We start from the raw sequence: 21,210 nt of genomic DNA, 5'->3' as shown, positions 1-21,210 counted from the left end.
TTTTGGTTTTCATTTGGGGTTTTGGTTATGTCTGGCCATTCTTATAACTGATCAATATAGAAGTGTGTTTTGCATGACAGTAAAAAACAAAACAAAAATGGAAGTACCATCAAAAAAAAAAACGCCTTACTTTCTTAGAATCAATAATAAATATTGGTTCCAATGCAGAAGAGTGGTAAGGGTTAGATAACTGAGGTTAAGTGACTTACCCAGGTCACACAGCTGAAGACAAATTTGAACCCAGGACCTTCTGACTCTAGATCTACTGAGCTACCTAGCTGTCCCCCTTAAGAGAGTATTTTTAAATGGGTCTTATTTCTCTCAGTAGGATTCTGCATGATCATATCTTTTCATGAATGCCCATTATCATATACATTTTGCATACTACCACAAATGCAAATACTAGTATTCACATAGCTCTTCAAAATGTACAAAGTATTCATGTATATCATTGAATGTTAAGTGTGCCTTTGCTGGCCACAACTCAAATAGTGGTGGTCAAAAAGCATGCTGAGTGAGAAGAGGAAGGTTGGATAATCTATGTACAAATATCAGAGTGCTAGCTAGCCCTTTGTTGCCTCCTTCCACCCAGTATTTGAAGCTTTTATCTATCTAAATTAAGGTTTGACTGAAAAGGATCACATGGTATCTATATGCCTAAATAGCTAAAAATTGGCTCAAGCCTGACCTATTTGACTGCTTGGACTCTGCCTTTGGCTAGAAAAAAGCTGCCTCGTCTCTAGCTACTCTATGCCAAAATGGCCTTTGACTACAATCATCTCCCAAGAGGCCACAGGGATGAGTCATCACTGGACCTCGGGTTTTGTGTTTCCATACACCCTTGTCTTCCACACACCCTTCCTCTGCCCATTGTCACCTCAGTGGAGTTCATGCAACACTAGTTTCACTATCCTGCCTTTTCTGCCAAGAGCCAAAGCCTGGTGCTCAACCACTGCTCAAAGGGACATCCTGGCCCTAATCAGCAGCATTCTTGGATGTGCTGCTATAAATGGGCAGTAATAAAACCAAATTGGTGCAGGAAAGAAATTCCATTCTGAAACTGTGGGCTATAAATATTAACTGCACATGGAAAGAGGCTTGTACTCCTGCTTCTGTCCCTGACCACTAAGCAGAAAAGATGTAAACTTAAAAACACATCTTGCTTGGCAATGCTATAAATTCCACCATGGATGAAGCCTTTCTCTCCCTTCACACTGAGGTCTTTCCTCCTCCCATATACTGAGTTCCAGATCCTAGTCTGTAATTCACTGACACCAATTCTTATTCTTGAGATGAGTCATCTCTACTCTATTCTAAGTCTTATTTTTGTTCCTCATTGGTAAAAGTAAAGAACTAATAAAGTTCGTATCAAAATTCAGAAAACAAGCTGATTAGATTTAGCCCCATTGGAGTTAATGGACTGATTTACAGGGACCACTTACTCCCTCATCTTCCTCAACATTACATTGTTTACAAAGTTATAAAAATTCCTTCAACCATTTCTTCCGCTGTCTCCCTCTTATTTGCCAGATGTGTGTGTGTGTGAGAGAGAGAGAGAGAGAGAGAGAGACAGAGACAGAGACAGAGACAGAGACAGAGACAGAGACAGAGACAGAGACAGAGACAGAGACAGAGACAGAGACAGAGACAGAGACAGAGAGCTGGGGATTCATTCTTCCTTTGAAAGAGTTTGATGTCTTAAGGTGTTTCTGGTTTCTATAGAGATCAATGGAATAACCTTATAGTCAATTCAAAATCACTTATGTTTTTCCTCTTATTTTTCTCTCAATTTTTCCTGGACTTTTTGATCTTACTTTCCTTCCCTGCCTCCCTAACCAGCCTGTTACTAAATAGCATTTATTTCCATTCGTTCCTTGTTAATCAGTATTACCCGAGTTCTTCCAAATGCAATAGTCTATTAAATATCATTGCTTTCAAAGAACTATCTGGGAGTGGAGTGGGGAAGATAATATATGAGAGATATACTCAATATGTTAAATATAAGAGGCTCTCCTAGGAATGGTTCTGGATACTTCAAAGGGAAGAGGTAGTGTAGAAATCCAGCTATAACAGATAATATACCAATGGAGTGGAGGTAGGGGGGAACGTCAGCAGACATGTAGGATTGATCGATGGACCTATCACAATTACTCTGCTTTGAGGAATCTGAGGACCTCTTGGGATACTGGGCTTTGCTTTTGTCTCAGAGACTCTCTCTCCTTCCCTTTCTCCATCCCTCTCTTTCTGTCTGTCTGTCTGTCTTTTCTATTGCCTCATATCTCTCCTCTCAAATTCCTTGAGGATGCTGCCTATAATCAATATCTTTACTTTCTTTCCTTTCACTCTTTTTTTAATAGACCCTTACCTTCAGTCTTGGAATCGATACAGGCAGAAGAGCGGTAAGGGTTAGGCAATGGGGGTCAAGTGACTTGCCCAGGGTCATGCAGCTGGGAAGTACCTGAAACCATATTTGAACCCAGGACCTCCCATCTCTAGGCCTGGCCCTCAATACACTGAGCTACCCAGCTACCCCCTTTCCTTTCACTCTGACCTCTACAATCTAGCTTCTGATCTCATTGGTCAAAGAAACTTCTCTCTCCAGACTTAGCAATGATCTCTTAATTACCAAATCTAATGGTCTTTTTTTCAGGTCTCACTGTTCTTGACCTCTCTTCATCTTTTGACATGGCCCATCACCTTTTTCAAGGAGACTTGATGCCATCTTTTTTCGAGGTTTTCCATTGACACTTCCTCTCCTGATCTTTCTACCTGTTTGATTGTTCTTTCTTTGGCTCCTTTACTGGATTTTCATCCACAAAACTATATCCTGGGCCCTCTTGTCTTCTCCCTCAATACTATTCCACTTGATGATTTCTTCAGTTCTCATGGATTCAATGATCATTTCAATGAGAATAATTTTCAGTACTACTTATGCAGTTCTAACCTCTCTCTTAACTTCCAGACTCACTTCTATAATTACTATGATACTTCTAGTTGTCTATTAGGCATCTCAAACACAACTTATGCAAAACTTAATTTATAATCTTTTTTCCCCAAAACCCTTCCTCTCTTCCTAACTTCCTTATTACTGTTGAAGGTACCACCATTATCCCAGAACCACCACCTAGGTGTCATTCTCCTCACTCTTTCTCACCCTCCATTTCTAATTGGTGGCCAGATTATGTCCATTTTAATTTCATTACATCTCTTGTTCTTCTTCTCTTTCATATACCTTTTCTGACACTGGTGCAGGTCCTCAGCACCCTACACCTGGGACTTTTACAATAGCCTACTGGTTGGGCTCCTTGCCTTGAGCTTCTTCTACCTCTTCTCCATCCTCCCTTCAGTTATCAAAGTGATCTTTCTAAAGCACAGGTCTATGTCACACACACACCCCACCTCCTCCTGCCCTTTTTAAAACATTCTAATTCTCCCTATCAAATCCTGGATCAAATATAAAGTCCTCCCTCGAAGTCCTTCAAGTCTCACTCCCTTCTCCCTTTCCAGGCTACTTACACTTTTTTCTCCCCTCTCCACCCTGCTTCATTATATTCTGTTATCCACTGGCACTGGACTTCTTGCTATTCCCCCAAGTAGACACTAAATATCCAAACTTCAGGTATTGTCTCTGGTTGTAAAAATGTGGAACATTCTCCCACCTCATCATTTCCTACTGGCTTTCCTAGTTTCTATCAAGTCCCAGCTGAAATCTTTTTTTTTTCCCTATGAGAAAACTTCCTTGATTTTCCTTATATTTGGTGCCTTCTCTCTGTTGATTATCTCTAATTTATCTGGTCTAGGTTTTGTTTGTCATAGTTGTTTGCTTATTGACTCCCCCAACTCCAATAAGACTGAATTTCTTGAGAATAGAGATTGTCTTTTCCCTTTCTTCTTATGCCTGACCCTTAGTATGGTGCCATGTTGCCAAACCTATAGCACATGTGCCAGAGCGGGGCACTCAGAGACCTCTCTGTAGATACGCCTGCTATTGCTCCAATACAGAGTTCACAGAGTATGTGGTAGGTGCTTAATAAATGGTTATTGACTGATGACTTTTCCCATTCAAATCTGTATCACTTCCCCTCAACTCTGGGTTCTGAGAAGATCTATTTTAGATTTAAGATAACCACTTACTAAAAACCATAGCTTGGGAGCCCTCAATGATATATTTACTTTTACTAGCCATCCAAAGGACTGCTTCAATATAAATTCAAATAAACAACAGCATAGCAAATAACATGACAAGAGAAGATTCCGTTTGCACACATGGGTTCACTCTCCCACAGGTTTCCACACAGGAGAAGAGTTAACACAAAAACACATGTAATTAAAAACAGGTATAGAGGGTTCAAAGAGAGGAAATGCTTCTGGCCAGAGAATGTGTATGAAGAGGTACATAACATACCAGGAACTGGAGGTGCTGTGGCCAACTCACACATCTAAATATGTCATTACATGATTCTCTGCTGCTTTCTTTTGGATACCAAAACTCTATGCTCCACTGGGTATCTTATTCCTGTTGTGGGTAATCACCTCTTTGAGTTTCTCTGCTCTCTTCTGGTTCTGTGGTCCTCAAGGTTCTTTAGGCTGCCATCTTCTGGGTTTCAGGGCTTCAAGGACATCCACTAGTTTTCAGTTCCCATTTTACTAAATAGCCTTGCCTATAAAGCCTCTTCCTGACAAGAGTGAACTGAGGTCCTTTCATCTATCTTAAGGAAACTTTTTCTTCTTAACCCCAAAGATAATCATAATGCCACCGGCTAAGACTGTATATTCTTTTGACTTCAGGTGTCTGATGCTAATCACATTTCAGTATAATTGTTTTCCCTTGTAATTCTATGTGTTTTATTTTTTTACTTTATTTTTTATTTTATTTTTTTAAGTTAATTTATTTAGTCAATTTAGAACATTATTCCTTGGTTATAAGAATTATATTATTTCCCTCTGTCCCCTCACCCCACCCTTCCCACAGCCAATGCGCAATTTCATTGGGTATTACATGTGTCCTTGATCAAAACCTATTTCCATGTTGTTGGTGTTTGCCTTAGGATGTTTATTTAGAGTCTACATCCCTAACCATTTCCCCTCCACCCATGTATTCCAGCAGTGGTTTTTCTTCTGTGTTTCTACTCCCACAATTTTTCCTCTGAATGTGGATAGTGTTCTTTCTCATAGTTCCCTCCAAGTCGTTCAGGATCACTGCATTGCCCTATGTGTTTTAGTTTGTGCAATTAAAAAACATTGTTCTATAGAAGAATAATAACTGCTTGATCATATGGGTCGAGGGGGATATAATTGAGGATATAGACTCTAAATGATCACTCTTGTGCAATTATCAATAATATGGAAATAGGTCTCGATCAATGACATAAATAAAACCCAGTGGAATTGCGCATTGGCTAATGGAGAGGGGTGGGAAGAGGCGAGGGGAAAAAAGGTGAATCATGTAACTATGGAAAAATATTAAAATTAATTAGTTAAATAAATAAACTTTTTTTTAAAAAATTGTTCTGAGAACAGGTCTATAGACCTTATCATACTGCCAAAGGATCAATGGAACAAAAAAGATTAAGAACATATAAGGACATGGTCCCAGACAACTACATGAATAAAGAGTTAGAAATTCCCCACAACTCTTGTTTATCCTCATTTGGGGATCCTGACATCCTAAAATACCCATTTCAGGGACTTTATCATTGTGGTACCCAAAGCCTAGCTCATCAAGATCCTCTTTAATTAAAATATAAATGAGTTTTTAGAAAGGAAGATATACTCATTGACCTCTACCCATCTTCCTCTTTTCCTTCCTTTAGCAGCATTGTATATATATATATATATATATATATATATACATATACACATATATATACATATATATGTATATAACATAAATATATGTGTGTGCCAGCAGCAGTAGCAAAAATATCCACAAAAGCAAAATGCTGAATTTTGTGCTATGTTCTGACTAGACCACCCTACAACAAAATTACAATTTTTCTCATAGTACCAATGAATTTATTACCTTATTACTTCACTGCTGCCTTGGTGGTGTTCTATCCTTGCAAATGATTCTTTCCCATTTTATCTTGTCTGTACACTCAAGACTTACTTGCAGTCCGTGAAATGCACTACTGCCTTACTCTGATATAATTTAAGGATTTAATTTAATTTAATTAATTAAGTTCATTAATTAATTAATTAAATTTATTTGTTTTTATTATTTTATTACTTATTTATTAATTAAATAAATTGATTAGTAAATTAATTAATTAAATTAATTTAATCTCATTAATAAATACTTCTATGACAAACAAAATGAAGAAGAGGGGTGGTTGACCTGCTGTATTCTGCCCTAGTTATACTGCATGGGAAGCATTGAGATTCAATTTTAAATACTATATTTTAGGAAAGATTATCTAACTGAAGTTCAGTCAAAGAAGACAGAACACCAAGTCTAGAGTCAGAAAACTCTGAGTTCAAATATGGCCTCAGATTCTTAACTAGTTATGTAACCCTGGTCAAGTGGCTTAACCCTGTTTGCCTCAGTTTCCTTGTCTATAAAATGAACTGGGGAAAGAAATGGCAAACCTCCCCAATATTTCTGGAAACAGACATGACTGAAAAAAGACTGAACAACAGATCAAACTGAATTTTTGGCTTCAGAGGAGGGTAACCATGAGGGTTTGGAGGATCCCCATCCAAATTGTTTGAAGAAACTGGGAAAATTTAGCCTAGAGAGGAGAAGACTTAGCAGGGACTTTAAAACTGTCTTTAAATATTCGAAGGGCAGCCTGTGGAAAAAGGATCTTCCAGTCTTCAGATAAACTCAAAAACAGTGTGTAAAAGTTGAAGACAGTCAACTTTCTGACAATTAGCTATAGAAAAGTGGAATGAGTTGACTCAGAGATTGAATATTGACCCCTCTTTTGAGGTTTTCCTTTTTTATTTTAATACATTTCATCTTTTCATTCTGAACTTAAATACCCAACAACTATATCATTTCCATATACGTAGCAGAATACAAAGTCAGGATTATATATGAAACTATGAATCTCCATCTCATACTGCTTGGTTTTTAAGAATATATAACAAATTTTATATGATACTTTCAATACAATATTACTTCTCTGGACTTCCTTCTGGGCTTTCCTTGAACTATTCTCTTCAGCACATTATTAAATTTCTAAGAATTCTTTTTATTGACAACTTTTGTTTTTACATCCACTAAATTTCCCTTTTCCCCTCTTTCTTTCCAGGGAACCATTTTTGTAACAAAAGTTAAAAAGAGAGGGAAAAGTAACATATATGTTGAACAAATATATGTATACATAATATATATGTTACTTTTTCCTCTCTTTTTAACTATACATGTTAATTATACACACACACACATACATATTTATATTCCATGCCCATGAATTCCCTACTTCTGCAAAAGTGAAGAAAGGGATGTCTCCTTATATAACTTCTTTTTTTAACCTTTTTTTTACAATAATGTTTTATTTATAGAAAAAAAGAAAAACAAGTAGGCATATTCAGTAAACTTTTTATACAATTCTGAATTGCCTTTCAGACTGGTTGTACTCATTCACAGGTCAACTAACAGCATCTGTGTGCTTGGTTTTCCACAGTTCCTTTAACATTTATGGTTTCCCTTCTTGTCATTTGTCAATCTGAAGAGTGTGAGATGGAACCTCAAAATTGCTTAATTTGCATTTTTAATTAATCATGTTTTGGAACATTTTTTTTCACACAAGTAGAAGTTCTCAATCAAAGGCTAGGGGACCACTTAGGGTTGTGATAGAGGATTCCTGTATCATTATTATGTTAATTGATCTATACTTCTGCTGTTCAGTTATTTCTCTCATGTTGGGCTCTTTGTGACACCATTTGGGATTCATTTGGTAGAGATGCTGAAGTGGTTTGTCATTTCTTTCTCCAGTTCATTTTACGGATGAGGAAACTGAGGCCAACAGAATTGAGCAACTTGTCCAGGGTCACATAACTAGTGTCTAAGGCCAGATTTGAACTCATGAAGATTAGTATTCCTGACTGTAGGCCATCACCCTATCTACCATACTACCTAGCTGCCTAATTGACCTCTACAATCCCTTCCATCTCTGAAATCCTATGATTCTGGTTCGAGATTACTTGGTCTTCTATATTTGTATCCACACAATGCCAAACATCTTAACAAAAAGTGAAAAATACATTCAGTCATCCAGACTAGGTCTGAACACAATGGCCAAGAGGGAACATCTATGTGTGGGGGAGGCCATAGGAGAATACAACTTCCTCCAGTTAGCACGTATATCTTATGCTTTTTAAAGACACATTAGCAAATAGCCCTGGCCTGGAGCTCATGTTCATTTGTCCCTGGGCATGATGAAGAAAAGAACGTGGATGAAGAGCTGAGCACTGAAAGTCTACAAAGGAGAGTCATTCAAGGGAGTGAAAGAGAAAGAGAAGAGGTGTGGGAAAGGGTGTTTCTGAGAGTGTGGAAGTGTCAGGAACTTGGAGAAACTAAGTCTGCGAATAGAAGAGAGAGGGAGAGAGGGAACATGTATTTACTGAGAGCCTTCTATTTGCCAGACATTGTGCTAAAGCACTGGGGATGCAAAAAAAAGAGGTGAAAGACTGCCTTTGCTTTCAAAGCCCTTATAATCTACTTTCTGAGCATTTCCCTCCTGTTTTTGATTCTGGGTCCAGCTAGTTTTTGATGACTCTTGGAAAATAACCTGCAATATGAGAGGTATAGTTTCCCCCTAGCGTTTCATTTGTGGAATTTACAGTTATTTTGTCTAGAAACTGAGGCTCAGTTATACATAATCATTTGAAGTTGAATATCTCAGGGGAATATCTGAACATTCAAGACCTTACAGGCTACTTTTAAGCCCATAGGAATTCTTAACCTGCGACCCATGAAATTTACTTCAAATATTAATAATCACAGTTCTATCTAATTGTTTTCCTTTGTAATTCTATGTGTTTTATTTTATGCACCTAAAAAATTGTTCGAGAAGGGGTCTATAGACCTTACCAGTCTGTCAAAGGGATCAATGGCACAAAAAGATTAAGAAAGTATTAAGGATATGCCTAGTGGAGTCCAGGGATGTAATAAGTTCTTTTCTACATAATAAGACAGCTAGGTAGCTCCATAGATAGTGACATGGGCTTGGAGTTAGGAACACCTGAGTTCAAATCCAGCCTTGGAGTAGTTGTGTGACCTTGAACAAATCACTTAACTACTAACTGCCTCAATTTCCTCAAAGGTAAAATGGGGATCATATCACCCACCTCCCAGGGCTGGTGAGGAACAAATGAGATCATATTTATAAATCACTTAACACAGTGCCAGGCACATAATAAATGTTTGTACCCTTCTGCTATAATGTCAATTGGGAATGCTGAGATTAGTGTTCCAAAGGTCTCTCTGACCTCTTTGGAGGTTTTCAAGATGAGACTGAATGACCATTTATTAGGTATATTCAAATTAGTCAACCAACTAAGCATTTTACTAAGGATATAAAGAATTTTTAAAAAGTTCCTCCCCTCAAGGAGCTGAGAGTCTAATGGAGGAGACAACATGGAACAACTATGTACATACAAAATATATACAAGATAGAAATAAAGGAAGTTCAAAGGAAGACCCTGGAAATAAGCATGGCGTGGGTGAGGATCATTTAGCATCAGCATTAAGGAAGTCAATGTTTGTTTGGGGTTATGGGTTGATTAGAAAGCCACTGAAAACCCTATAACCAAGATTCTGTGATGCTGTCACTTATCTCAGTGAGAGCTGACTTTAACTTTTCCTGAAAGGAAATAGGAAATAGCAATATTCGTACTCAAGAGGAAAGGACAGAGAGCAAGAGTTCCTAATCTGAGGTCCTTGGATTCCCCAAGGGGTACAAGGATAAATTTCAGAATACCAATGAACTTGAATGGAAAAAAGTTACATATTTATTTTCACTAACCTTGGATTTCTTCTGTAATTTTGTGTATTTTATTTTGCACGTGTAAAGCTATCATTCCAAGGAGTTCCAAAGTTTTGCCAAACTGCAAAAGGGGTCCAGGACACACAAAAAAGAAAAGGTACAAATGTAGATAAAACCTGAGTCTTCCTGAACCAATTGACTTTTTATTCTGATTTCCTTCTCACACCCACCCTAAAACACATGATTTACATGACTGACTGCTTAAAAATTATTTCACTCTCAATTATCCAGAGAATTGAATGATAGTCAGCAGGCATAAAATCCAAAAGTCACTTATATTTGACTAAAGAATTCTTGATACATAATTGGAGAATGGCTGAACAAGTTGTGGTATATGATGGTGGTGGTATAGGATGTTATAGGAAATGATGGTTTTGGAAAACACTGGAAAGACTTACATGAATTGATGCAAAGCAAAATGAGTAGAACCTGAAACATTGTACATAATGACAGCAACATTTTTTGATGAATAACTCTGACCAAACTAGTTATTCTCAACAATGCAGGATCCAAGACGATCTCAGAGACTCGTGATGAAAAATGGCATCTGTCTTCAGAGAAAGAACTGATTGAGTATGAATGTAGAGTGAAAAGTACTGTATTTCACTTTTTTCTTTCCTTCCTTCCTTTCTTCCTGCCTGACTTCCTACTTTCCTGCCTTCCTTTCTTTCCCTCTCTCTCTTTCTTCTTCTTCTCTTTCTCCTCTTCCTTCTCTTTGAGATCTCTTCCACAAAATTATTAATATAAAAATGTTTTTACATGATTGCATGTGTAAAATCTATAACAGATTCCTCCTCATCTCAGGGAATAAAGGAGAAGGAGTAAAGATGGAAAGGTGGGAGAAAATTTGAAATTCAACATTTAAAAAATTAATATCAAAAATTGTTTTTACATGAAATTAGAGAAAAATAAAATATTATTTTAAAAAGAATTCTTGATATGGTTTTGTTTTATATATATATGTATATATATAATATCAGGCAGTATAGGGAGACAACATATAGTATATAGGGTCACAAGAGTCCAGGATTAAATATTCATAGTGAATAGATCCTCAAGTAGGTAATGCATGTTTAGATAGCTGAAAATTGATTTCACCTCCTTCTTACAGCCAGCCAATCAATTAACCAGAACCTTTTAAATACCCAGTGGGCACTGTGCTAGGCACAGAAAAGACAAAGAAAAAAATGAAGCAGACCTCCAAGAGCTGACAATTTAGTAGGTGAAGACATATGCATATTCAATATCTTCCATTGTTGATCTAGGTGGATTTGTGGATTTTTAGTGATGGAGGGGGAAGGCACTGTCAGCTAAATATAGAGATGGTGTAAGTGGGGCCTGAGCCAAGTACTAAAGGAAACAGAGATTTTAAGAGATGGAAGAGAAGGGAGAGGGGTATAGGCATAGGAGACAGCCTTGCAAAGGGGTCTGGAGATAGAATTTTCTATGGGGAACAGTGAGAAGTGGGTAGGAACTAGAAACTGAGGAGAATCAGGATAAGCTTCTTGTTGGAGATAGGACTCAGAATGAATAAAGAAGAAACTAGGGATTCTAATAAGTGGTGAGAAGGTGGTACATTCCAACCATGGGGAACATTTTGTTTAGAGATGGTATTGTATGAAGAACAGAAAGAAGGCCAGGTTGAATGTGGAAAGCGGAGAAATGGGTAATGAGTCACTTCCAGGAGAAAGCAGAAAATCATTTCCGCTCATTTGTTTTCTATAACAGACAGTAAACTTTCTGAGACAGGAATCTTATAATTCTCAGTCCTTAACCATGAATACGTGGTTATGCTCACTAATAGCACTCTATTAATAGTGAATAATAAAAACCGCCCTCACTCATAATATTTGATAACATTCATGCCATCTGCCAAAAATCTTAGTCATTACAAATGGAGGGCTATTGGACTCCCAGAGTCTATTACAGCTGAGAATATTAACTAAGATGGTCATCAGGCTATCATAAAAATCATACAGCTGTTCCCAGGATCCCAGAGAAAGGAGAGTTAAACCACATTTTTTTTTCTCCCTGGATGCTTGATTTTGGCATAGAGTCCTTTTCAGACTCAAACTATGCCAAGCATCTTTTGCAATCCTTTCTGTATAACAAGTATGTGAACAATCTAGCTGTGGAGGGCCCAAAACATTGGCTCTCCTTTTAGTCAAGAAGTTTTCTTTGCGGAAAGCATGAGAAGGTTTGGAACCTCTTCTCTGGTGATGGGAGTGGCAAATGAGAGCTAGTCAAGTGTGTGGCAGGGAGAAATGGTATGAATAAATACTAATGTCATTGGATATAGTGGTGCATCTCCCCCTCCTCTCCTCCTCCCTCTACCCCCCAGGAGTTAAAACATCCTAAGAACTTGAAGGTTCATCACACCTTGGCGTTAACCTTTCCTCACTTCTTCACTGAAGCTTGGAAACCTTGCCAATGGAACATTGCATGTAATGTCAAACATTTTCAATATTTTGGTTAGTTTAGCTCAACTTTTTTTCTTCCTCTTTTTCTCTTTCATTATAAGAGTTTATTCTGGAAAGGAGTGGGGGGAAGAAGATATAAGTGATATAAAAGCAGCAACAATAAAAGATCAACCTAATTTTATTTTTTTCAAAAGTACACTGGTATTAGTATTCCTTTGTCCTATAAATACGAGGTGGTTTTATAAATATCAGAATCAGGCTTGTACTTCATAACTACTTTGGAACATTCCCATGAATCCAGACCTCTGGACAATTTTCTAGAATGAGAGGCCACTGTTGTATAGAATTATCCATGATGAAGTGGATAAAGTACTGATCTTGGAATCTGAACTCAGGACTTGGGTTTAAAATCATGTCTCAGATGTTTCCTAGCTACCAGACCTTGGAAAGTTACTTAAACTTTCTTAGCCTCAGTTTTCTTGTTTGTAAAGGCAGGATAATAATAATACCTTCTTCATAAGACTTTTGTGAAGTTCAAATGATATTATACATATAAAATATAATAACCCTCCCGAATCTTAAAAAAAAGCTATCACTTCAAGGCATTATTATTGTTCCTTCATTGAAAGGCTAGGGGTAGGAAGGCACAGAACATATCAGCTAAGGTAGAAAGAAAGCTCAGTGGAGATTAGGGATATACATGTGTATACATATGTGTATAAGATAATATGTGGATATTCACTCATGGTGAGTTTTACTCTCTAAGCCAAATCTCCTCCTCCCACATGTTGGGAGACAGATGCTCCATCCTTTGTCCATCTTCTGTCTCTTTATTAGCTTTAGCTTTTCACAGGTCCTGTGATCCATTCACCCAGTTTTGTTCCCTAGGGCAGGCCAGTGCAATGGCCTCTGGGAGTCCAATTCATGAGGGAGGACTGCTTCTCCAAGCTAAACACCTCACAGGATCCCCATCCCTCCTCCTCCTGGAAAGGTTTCTCAGGCTCCAACAATCAGCCTTGATGCTGTCAGTTTCTATATGAAGGAAAATCATCCCCTTTAATTCCCAAAGCACATTGTTCCTAGTAAAGAGCAACCCCTCAGGAGGAAATCACATCATCCTCGAAGGGAGAGCCAGTTCCTTTGTACTATTTTTCACTGCTGCCTTTGGAGCCAATAATCTGTCATCCCTTGAATAAACAAGCACCTTATCATATCACAAACATTTATTTAACCCTTTTCTCCTATGCTTTTACCAAGGGGGGGTGGGAAGAGGTGGTGAGCAAGGGCAGCCTGATCCCTATGGCCCTAATGCCAAATCTCTTGTACCTTACACCCAATCTGTAAAGTGTCAGTTGGCCCTTCTCATCAACCTCCATAAAATGTTGGAGCCAGAGGCTCTGCATCCCCCAGACTGTCCACATTACATTCCCTACCCCCTCCTACTCCCTTCTCTCTGCCCCATCTCCATTAATACCCCCTCTCTCCCTAATGCCAGCCAAGTGGAGCCAGGGCTAATTTGTTGGATTCTTGAGCGGGATGATGATGAGGGACAGGAGAGAGGGGAGAGGGTACAGTCCAGAGATTGTTTACATTTCTTTTTTTTAAAGACAGGGAGGCCAACTTGTGAGTGTATATGTGTGTTTAATGGGTATGTTTTGTAAAAGGCATATGCTTTGACTCTGACATCATCAAAAATGGAATCTGCAAAGTATGTAAATTTCTGCAAGCTCCCACAATATCCATTTGCTCCCTGTGAACAGATTTTGTTTTTCTTCTCTGGTATTGCTCCCACACAATGAGGCCAGGTCTTACTCTGGACAAAGAAACATATAAATAGAACATGCCTTGGGTGTGCAAAGGAGCCCTCAGAACCTTAAAAAAAAAAAAAGCTCTAGACATAGGGAAGCTTTAGGCTCTCTAGGTTCCAAGACAATGAGCTGCCACCTTTTCACAAAGGAAAACTTTGCAGGAAGTGGGCCTTTGCCTAAAATTGAGGTAGAAAAGACTTTGTCTTTACTCATTCTTAGGGAAACCCCAAGAAACTTTAATGTCCAGCATGTGCAGAAGTACTGAATAAAACAAAAACATAGAAAATATGAAGGAAGGGAGAGGAAGAGGGAAGGGTGGAAAACCCCCAGAGACATAATGATGACGCGCATGATGCTTTATAGAGATGGAGGACCAACTGGGGAGTGGAGGAGGTAGTAAGGCTTATTCAATCTGAAGAATGTTGACAGGTCAGTAGCCTTGAAGGCCTTTGTACTGTGCATTACCTTCCACTCTCACTCTTTCTCTAAGGCAAGTGAACTTAACCATTTTTTTTTACTTGTTTGCCATAGACCCCTTTGACAACTGGATGAAACATATGAATTCCTTTGAGGGGCAGCTAGGTGATACAGGGGATAGAGTGCTGGGTCTAGAGTCAGGAAAACCTCAGGTCCAATCCAACCTGAGACATTATTGAGCTGTGTGGCCCTGGATGAGTGCATAACCCTATTGGCCTCAGTTTCCTCATCTGTAAAATTATCTGGCGAAGGAAATGGCAAACCACTCCATTATCTTTGGCAAGAAAACCATAAATGAGATCACAAAGGGTTGGACGTGATTGAAAAATGACCCAACAACAACAAAAAACACATTTCTTCTCAGAACGATTTAAAAGCAGAAAACAAAATATATAGGATTACAAAGGAAACACATTGTATTAAGATATGGTTATTAATATATTAATTCAATAACAGACTTCAATGTATAGAGTTCAAATACTCTATGCTAAGAATCTCAGCTCTAAGGAGATTGTAACTTTGTGAATTCCTTCACTTCACAAGAAGTGAATTGTTGAAGAATTGCCATCCCTAGCCATGGGATGGTATAAAACTATTAGGGAAAAGAAATATTTTTGCTAAGAATTTAACTTCTCTTCCATGCTGGAAATACTGTTTCAGCTTTGTGAACTAACTTGATGTTACTTTGAGTTTAAACCTCACTCACATTAATCCCCATTTGGAAGGAGTTAAAGTGAGACTAGAGACCTACATTTCAAGAAAGATCTGAGAGGGCAGCTGGATAGTTCAGGGGATTGACAACCAGGGTCCTAGGTCCAAATCTGACCTCAGACACTTCTTAGCTGTGTGACCCTGGACAAGTCACTTAATTCCCATTGCCTAGCCCTTTACATCTCTACTGCCTTGGAACCAATACATAATATTGATTCTAAGATGGAGGGTAAGGGTTTAAAAGAAAAAAAAAGATCTGAGTTCTAATGTGGGGAAGGGGGAAGACATTGGGTACTGATATTAACTTAGCTAAAAGCAGTGACAGTATTCCATCTGAAATCAGTTGGGTTTTCTAGGTGAAATCTCTCTGAATAGCTTTTTCCCCTGAGAAAGATAAATTCAAAATGAAATCACTTGCTAAGGAAACAGAATTTAAAAGTTTTGTCATTTAAGTGTCCACCAAGGTCAGAAGTAAGACTATCTGAGACTGCAGAGGCCAAAGGAAGGATATTAAGGAAAGAACCTTGAATGCTTCAACATTGTGACTAAAGAAGCTTCCTTTTAGCTCTGGGGAAGAAAAGCAATATTTTTTTATTACACAGATTAGACTGGTCTTATTAGCAAAGTGCATTATGATCATTTAGTTTTGAGATAATCATCTCCTAGTTAATCTGGCAGAAACCTATTAAACACTGATGCATGCTAAATTCCCTGGCCCTTGAAATGTTTAACTAATATAAGAAGGAACCACTTCATCCAATGACATAATTAGTTCACGTTTGAAGTTGGTCAGTCTCCATACTGGTTCAGTTCTTCCCCTAAAGTAGTACAGATATCCCTTCCTCATCATGACTTTCCCCATCGCAGTTTTGATATGACACCAGTCAGCATAAGAAATTAAATGGGAATTTGGCACGGGGAGTTTTGCAGAAGCTTCAGGTGACACCTGTAGGCCAGGAGATGACAGAAAAAGTTTAGAAACTAAGAAATGCACAAAATATATGTGTAGTATTATATAATATCAACTTTTTGATCTTTTAATACCATAAATATATCCAACTTCTTTTACTGTAAACACCCCACAAAAGAAAAAGACAAAATTCGGAGTTCCTCTCTGGTACCAAAGAAGGGCCAAAAAATTTTGCCTGGATTTTTCAGATGGCAGAGGTGCCACACCCCTATCCTGACAACATGAAAGAGATGCTTGGGTTCTTAGGGAATTTTGTTTTCTGAAATAACAATGTCAATAAAGCACTAAGTTTTCACTGAATAATGACTCTCTGGTCCCTAGAATCAAAGAGTTAAAAAGCAGAGACAGGGTCAATCTTAGAATCTGAGAATCAGGACAATATGAATTCAAGTTCCACCTCTGACCCAGACCATGTATGTAAGAATTTTTTGGTAAGTCATTGAATATCTTGGAATCAGAGTTACAGATCTGCTCAAGGAGAAGGAGTTTCTTCACTGGGAGTTAGTTCCCTACACTAAGGAAATCACAGAACTCCACAGAAAAGAAATTTTAAAAAGGATCTTAGAGCTAGTTTTCATAGCTTTAGTCCTAAGCAACTTGTTAAAAATCAATTCCCTACATTTTTCCAGGATTTTGATTTAAATTCCATGCTAAATAAATTAAAATACATATGTAACATATATGACAATAATAGCTAGCATTTGTTTTGTGCTTTAAGATTTACAAAGTACTTATATATGAGATAGATAGATATGATATGATATATTTTGTAAATATATCGTTAGGACCACAGTCACATTGGAACAATTCAAGGGGTTAGGAATTGCCCCATTTGGAGAGGCTAGGGCAGTGCTAGCAAATGTTTTCGAGATCGTGTGCCCAAATTGAAACTTCAAGCTGCCTGTGAGTCCCCTGCATTGCTCCAGTCAGGGAAGTAAGGAAGTACTTGCATTAGGCAACTGGACAGAGGACATGGAAAAAAGTGTCATCAGGTGCTGTGGAGAAAGGGAAAGGAGCAGTCCCCTCTGTGCCTCGCTGGCAGCTGTGCCACAGCTTCACCAACATAGTACTAAGCCCTCAGGAGAAAGTTCCTCCTCTCCCCTACCCAATTATTTACAAAGTGATAAGGAAGGCACTAGGCATCTACCTGAGAATTCAATAGCCCCTGTCATCTCACTAACATCTGAAGAGCATCAAGAAGAAGAAGAAGACAAGTCTACCGGTCACCAATGTTCCTTCACCCTATGCTCTCAATCAGTACTGGGTTAGCCAGTACAGTCTAAGAACCAGTTAATACATTTTGGTGGAAATGTGAACTGATCCATCCATTTTGGAGAGCAATCTAGAATTATATTCAAAGAGTTATAAAACTGTGTATACCTTTTGATCCAGTAATACCACAATCAGTTTATTTCCTAAGATGATCAAGAAAAAAAGAAAAGAAACTAGATGTTCTAAAATATTCCTTACAGTTCTCTTTATGTTGGCAAAGAACTGGAAACTGACAAGATGTCCACCAATTGTGGAATGACTGAACAAGTTGTGGTATATGATCATATTAGAATACTATTGTGCCCTAAGGAACAACAAACAAGGTGATGACACACTCACACACACATACACACACACACACAAACTTGGAAAGATTCATATAAAGTAATGCAAAGTGAAATGAGCAGAACTAGAAGAGTGTTATACCCAATAATAATGTATGATGATCAACTGCAAATGATTTAACTATTATCAACAGAGATTTGTGGTGGTAAAGGCTGCCATAGAAAGAGCAGATAGCCTGAATACAGATTAAAACATACCATTCTATTAAGTGACGATATTTGTACAACCCAGTAGAATTGCTTGTCATCTCTGGGAGGGGGGAGAGAAGAGGGAAGGGAAAGAAAATGAATCATGGAAACATGGAAAAATATTTTTAAATAAATAAATGAAACACCACTCTTCTCTTTCTTTCCTCAGTTAATTTTTCTCTAGTGTAAATAATATGTGTCTTGTTTCACAACATGATTAACTTATGATAATATATGTACAACCTATATTATATTATCTACCTTCTTGAGGAGGAGGGATGGGTTTAAGAAGGGGCGAGTGAAGAATGATATAGATTTTTAGACATAGCTAATATGAGGATTCATTTCTCTTGGGTAAGCATATCGATTATAATTTATTACATATTTATAACAAATCATCTGTATTACATTATTATTATGTTACATATTATGTTATATGCATATATGTAAAAACAAATGATAACAAAAAAGGTAATAGAAAAAACCCTATGAAAGTCATTGACAATTGGTTTGACACTGATCAGTACAGTTCAACCAGTCAGTGATGTCAATACAGAGGGGAAGAGATGTGTCTGTGTATTTTATTTGTCCCTACAAATAATGGGGTGTACGGAAGTGTTCAAGGAAGACTATAGCAAACCTCTGGTGAGAAGACCTTTTTCGGCATTTTTCAGGGCAGCTCATCCACCTTTTGTGTCTACCTCTCACCCAACTCTCAATTGTGGCTCCAGAAAACTGTAACATGCATAATAGCCACACCCTATAAAAACCATCTTGGCAGATGAGCTAAACTAAGCTGAAGATAACTGACAGTGAAGATTTCCCTTGGCAGAACAGGTGAATGAGAAGGATTCCTTCCAATGGTCATGAAGCCCACTGAAGCAGGCACTGTGTGGAACAATTAGAGCTTGGCCAGACATCAAAGATGCCTAGATCATCCATTGCATCACCAATCATTCTGACTTCTATCTTGCCACTGGATTTCAATGACTGGACAAGAAAATGAGACTGATGACTTTGTGCAACTCGGCCTCATGTAAATCCAGTTCATTTAGAAGTCAAGACATCACTTGTGATATCATTGGTCCTCTTCAGAAACAAAGAATGAGCAACATTTGTCTCTATGATTTCTGAGACTCCATTAACACAAAATGCCATAAAAACAAACATTCTGTGCATTATTGTATGCAGGCAACCAAAATAGTCCATCTCTCAACTGACATGCTCAGCTGAGGCAATAGGTGGTACAGAGGAGTGTTGGAGTTGAGTGTTGGATTTGGATTCAAAAACATCTGAGTGGGGGCAGCAAGGTGGTTCAGTGGATTGAGAGCCTTGCCCAGTGATAGCAAGTCCTGGGTTCAAATCCAGCCTCAGATACTTCCTAGCTGTTTGACACTCTTCTGCCTTGGAATCAACACAGTGATGATTCCAAGATGGAAGGTAAGGGTTTAAAAAATTATAAACATCTGAGTAAAAATCCTACCTCAGGCGTATACTATGTGTCTTTTGGGGCAAGTCATCTACAATCTCAGTTCCTTCATAGGATTATTAAGAAGATCAAATGAGATCGCATATGTAAAGTACTTTACAAACCTTAAAGTGCTATAGAAATGTTTATTATTACTATTCATTTTCTTGTCCACTGGATGTGGACAGTATGTCCGGTCAATCTCATTTTCATTCGTCATATACCTGGAACATTTTAAGTGTCTTCAACTCTTTGTCTCACCAAATAGAGGGCCTTAAGTCTAGATAAGAATCACTGAATTTTATTTGCAATGATTTAGTAAAGCATGTGAGTACCATGCTACTAATTTTATTTCCAGGTAATGGGCTTGTGGGGCAGTAAGGTGGTGCAGTGGATAGAATGTCAAGTCTGGAATCAGGAAAACTCATCTTTCTAAGTTCAATTCTAGTCTCAGACAATTATTAGCTGTGTGATCCTGGGCAAGTCACTGAATTCTGTTTGCCTCAGTTTCCTCACTTATAAAATGAGCTGATGAAAGAGTGGCAAACCACTCTAGTGTCTTCCAAGAAAACTCCAACTGGAGTCACGAAAAGTCAGACCAAACAACAACACCTCTTTATACATACATGCACATTATATCTGGAATATAATACATATAAAGATAAAGATTTGTACAAATATACATATATGGTATACATGTATATATGATGTGTTGTGTGTGTGACTGTGTATATACACAGAAACTCTTTCAAAAGTCTTAGCAGCTTTAAGCTATTAAAGTTCGAGAGATGCTCTGGACACACACACACACACACACACACACACACACACACACACACACACATCTTCAACCCAAAATGCTTTCATTAGCCATGTTATGTTTAGACTCAGCCTCAAACCTTTTGCCCACTGGTAAATCTCAATTATGTCCAAGACCATCTGCAACGTAAGTGGCCAGTTCCAAACCTTTTCTAACTTTAATCTTTAGACACAGATGGGCATGTTCACTTCCAAATAATATTGTGATCAGAGAAACAGACCCACTTTTGAGTTTCTGCTAATTCCACAACATATAGACAGACTGAGTCTGATCCATTTAACTTTAAATTATGGCCAGCAGAAAATCACATTTAAAATGTCTGGAAAGGCTGTGTCACCCTGCTGGAGAGACGGCCCACGCCATCAAAGTTCAAGGGCTACGTCCAAAGGAGGACCCTGATTTACTATAACCCTTTAAGTTCTAACAACGAAAGGCCTGAAATCCCTTTGACTGGTGCCAGAAATGGAAATGATCTATTCTGGGAAGCCTGACAGCAGTCCTGGTAAATCATCTGTACATTGTTCAATATTTTACATGCTCTTGGGGCCGGCAGGCTCCAGGGCTCTCTCACCATGCCTGCATTCCCCATCCCTCCCATTCCTTTCTGTCCTGACCCTGCCCTCCCTCTCTTACTCCTTTCCTCCCAGTGTCTCTGACCCCTCAGGTGCTCTTCATGGGAGAGATTCCTTAACAAAAGTGGAGACTGTTGAAAACTGGCTTCAAAGAGGTGGTTTGT

The sequence above is a fragment of the Monodelphis domestica genome, chromosome 3, assembly GCF_027887165.1.
Source record: "Monodelphis domestica isolate mMonDom1 chromosome 3, mMonDom1.pri, whole genome shotgun sequence".
Taxonomy (NCBI): Eukaryota; Metazoa; Chordata; class Mammalia; order Didelphimorphia; family Didelphidae; genus Monodelphis; species Monodelphis domestica.
The sequence above is the reverse complement of the archived record's forward strand: the minus strand, read 5'-3'. Positions refer to the sequence as shown.